This window comes from Hemiscyllium ocellatum, chromosome 20 (genome assembly GCF_020745735.1).
Source record: "Hemiscyllium ocellatum isolate sHemOce1 chromosome 20, sHemOce1.pat.X.cur, whole genome shotgun sequence".
Taxonomy (NCBI): Eukaryota; Metazoa; Chordata; class Chondrichthyes; order Orectolobiformes; family Hemiscylliidae; genus Hemiscyllium; species Hemiscyllium ocellatum.
Genome location: NC_083420.1, coordinates 46,438,126 through 46,442,388, shown reverse-complemented (window position 1 = coordinate 46,442,388; position 4,263 = coordinate 46,438,126).

Below are 4,263 nucleotides of genomic sequence, written 5' to 3'. Positions count from 1 at the left end.
GCAGTGACTTTGGATACTGTGCTTGAATGCATGTTTGTGCAAATGAAATTGTTTCTAAAAAGCTTTGAAATGCAACATTGAACTAGGCAGATCCCTGTTCTGCTGGCAGTTGATTTCTTTAGTTGGGTGGGGTTAGGTTGGAGAAGAACAGATAACATGACTGAAAAATGTAGAGTAGTTCCATGTCTAGTCCTTGTGACCTCTTTACCTTGAATCAATTGCTAAAGGAATTTGGTGTGAAATTTTCAATTTCCCCCCTCCTTATTAAAATCATAGTGTAAGACTTCATGAATTTTTTTTACAGTATGACTATAATTCCAGCTCCAGGGGCACAGAAAGTTAATTTCTTGCTAATGCTATCAGACAGTTTAAAGTGAGGAATTTATACAGAAAAAGTGGGGAAATAGGGAGAGAAACACGTTTCATCTATCATTCAGTGTAAAGCTTAGGTTCCAGTCCACTTTCTTATTCCGGTTGATGTCATAGATTATTAAAGTGTCTAGAATGAGCAAAAAGTAAAATGTCACTTTTATGACACTAAAATCGGAGGCGTGGTGGACAGTGTGGAAGAATGTTGCAGGTTGCAGAGGGACTGGGATAATCTGCAGAATTGGGCTGAGAGGTGGCGAACGAGTTCAATAAAGATAAATGTGAGGTGAGTCACTTTGGAAAGAATAACAGGAAGGCAGAATACTAGGTCAATGAAAGGATTCTTGGTAGTGTGGATGTGGAGAGGGATCTTGGAGTCCATGTACATAGATCCCTGCAAGTTGCCACCCAGATTGATGGTGCTGTTAAGAAGGCATACAGTGTGTCAAGTTTTAATGGTAGAGGGATTGAGTGCTGGAGCTGTAATGTTATGCTGCAACTATACAAAACGCTAGTGCGGCCGCACTTGGAATATTGTTTACAGTTCTGGATGCCTTGTTATAGGAAGGATATGGAAGCATTAGAAAAGGTGCAGAGGAAATTTACCAGGATGTTGTCTGGTCTGGAGAGAAGGTTTTATGAGGAAAGACTGAGAGACTTGAGTCTGTTCTCATTGGAAAGAAGAAAGCTAAGAGGGGATTTGATAGAGACATACAAGATGATCAGAGGGTTAGATAGGGTAGACAGTGAAAGTCTTTTTCCTAGGTTGATGACGTCAGCTTGTACAAGGAGGTCTAACTACAAATGGAGGGGTGATAGATTTAAGACAGATGTCAGATACAGATTCTTTACTCAGAGTGGTAAGGGTGTGGAATGCCCTGCTTGCCAATGTAATTAACTCAGTCACATTAGGAAGATTTAAACAATCCTTGGATAAGCATATGGATGATGATGGCATCGTGTAGGGGGATCAGCTTCAATTAGTTCACAGGTCAGTGCAACATCAAAGGCTGAAGGGCCTGTTCTGTGCTATATTGTTCCACGTTCTAATCCAAAACCATAAAAATCCTCTATCAGCTGACTATTTACTGAATTGTTGTTTGTTACACTGGGTATAAAATTATTTTTACAAGGCACTGTGTGTAACTAATGGTGGACAATCCACCATAAATTGTCACATTAAACAAATGGAATCCTGCACTTTTCCTTGCCAAGACACTTCAAGGTTGAGAGTGAAAAAATAGAGCCTGACATTCCTCTGAGTACAACAGGATCTTAATCAGATGGGCCCATAGGCGAGGAGTGGTAGAATTGAGATAAATGTGAGGTGTTGCATTTTGGAAAGGCAAATCAGAATAGGACTTGCATACTTAATAGTAAGGTCCTGGGGAGTGTTGCTGATCAGAGATTTTGGACTGCATAGCGTTCATCATTCCTTGAAAGTGGAGTCACAGATAGATTAGATTATATTACTTACAGTGTGGAAACAGGCCCTTCGGCCCAACAAGTCCACACCGACCCGCCGAAGCGCAACCCACCCATACCCCTGCATTTACCCCTTACCTAACACTACGGGCAATTTAGCATGGCCAATTCACCTGACCTGCACATCTTTGGACTGTGGGAGGAAACCGGAGCACCCGGAGGAAACCCACGCAGACACGGGGAGAATGTGCAAACTCCACACAGTCAGTCGCCTGAGTCGGGAATTGAACCCGGGTCTCAGGCGCTGTGAGGCAGCAGTGCTAACCACTGTGCCACCGTGCCGCCCACTAGACAAGATGGTGAAGACGGCGTTTGATATGCTTGACTTTTTTGGTCCGTGCATTGAGTATAGGAGTTGGGAGGTCATGTTGCAGCTATACGGGACATTGGTTAGGCCGCTTCTGGAATGCTGTGTGCAGTTCTGGTTTACCTGCTGTAGGAAGGATGTTACGAAACTTGAGGTTCAGAAAAGATTTGCAAGCATGTTGCCAGGGTTGAAGGATTTGAGCTATTGGTAGATGCTGGATAGGCTGAGGGTGTTTTCTCTAGAACATTGGAGGCTGAGGGGTGACCTTACAGAGATTTATAAAATCATGAGAGGCATGGATAGGGTGAATAGACAAGGTCTTTTCCTTGGGATGGGAGAGTCAATAACTAGATGGCATAGGTATAAGGTAAGAAGGTAAATATTTAAAAGAGATCTAAAGGGCAACTTTTTCATGCAGATGGTGGTGTATGTATGAAATGAGCTTCCAGAGGAAGTGGTAGAAGCTGGTACAATTACAACATTTAAAAGGCACCTGAATGTGTATATGAATAGGAAGGCTTTAGAGGGTTACAGGCTAAATACTGGCAAATGGTGCTGGATTTATCTAGGATATCTGGTCAACATGGACAAGTTGGACAGTTTCCATGCTACACATCTCTATGACTTTAGTGCAACATAGAAGCAGTGCTACAGTGTCAATGGTACAATCTTTCATAGATGATAAACTGATATCCATTTGCTGGCTTGGCTAGATTTGAGTGATGCTTTGGCCTTGTTTTGAAGAAGAGTAAGGATGTTATGTTGAATGGGAGAAAGTGAGGGCTGGAGATCAGAGCTGAAAATGTGTTGCTGGAAAAGCACAGCAGGTCAGGCAACATCCAAGGAGCAGGAGAATCGACATTTCAGGCATAAGACATAGGAGTGGAAGTATAAGACCATAAGACATAGGAGGCATGAGCCCTTCAGGAATGAGGAGTGTGTGCCAAGCAGGCTAAGATAAAAGGTAGGGGGAGGGGTGTTGGAAATTCGATAAGTGGAAGGAGATTAAGGTGAGGGTGATGGGCCAGAGTGGGGGCAGAGATATCAGGAAGAAGATTGCAGGTTAGGAAGGTGGTGCTGAGTTCAAGGGTTGGGACTGAGACAAGGTGGGAGGAGGGGAAAATGAGGAAACTGGAGAAATCTGCATTCATCCCTTGTGGTTGGAGGGTTCCTAGGCGGAAGATGAGGTGCTCTTCCTCCAGCCGTCGTGTTGCTATGGTCTGGCAATGGAGGAGTCCAAGGACCTGCAAGTCCTTGGTGGAATGGGCAATCTTTATTCCTTAATATCATTAATTCATCTGGTCGTCGTCACATTGCTTTATGCAAGTTAGCTATATTTCTTTATTATGTGTAAGATGGGGTTTGTGCCACAGTGGTCAACTCTTTGTTAAACATTTCCTTTTATGGCTTAGATACTCTGCATAATGGTCTCATTTGCTGCGGAGGAAGCCATTAGATAGAGGTGATGTAGTATTTGTTGGTCTGATTTCTGTTGTATTACTATTCTTTTCTACAAACATTCAACGTCTAGTGGTGATAGACATCAACTGGTGTCTCAGTTGTCACTGCTAACATCTACCATCTTCATGCTGATGTCTTTGTGGTAGAGATATGGATGCTCCAGGAAGTTGTGACTCAGTGACCAGTTCATTGTCCAGAAGACCTTTAGGTGTATTGCAGTCATTCGTGTGATCAACATAACTAAACCAGTGCCGATGTTGGTTAAGCAATGAAGGAGGGATTAGTGGGTGTGAAGAAAATACATTTAACATAGCAAAGATTGAAGCTGTTGAGGTTTTTCTGCTTCCTCGCAAATGTCGAGGAACGCACTTGGGAGACATGCTTGACAGGGTCACAGTTTGGTGTTCTCAGTCAGGATTCTGATGTTTCAGACTCACTTAGCTGCAGAGTTTATGATGTGTATTGATTTTAGCATCAAGTGATGAGGTGCTGATGAATGTGGAGCTTAGTCATGGGAAGCTGTCAGCAACTTGCATATTATCAAAACTGATAGTCCATATTGTTGGCACACCACCATCTATGACAAATATCTTCCTGATACTGACAATCATACCAGATTGTTTGCAACCATTAAAACATTA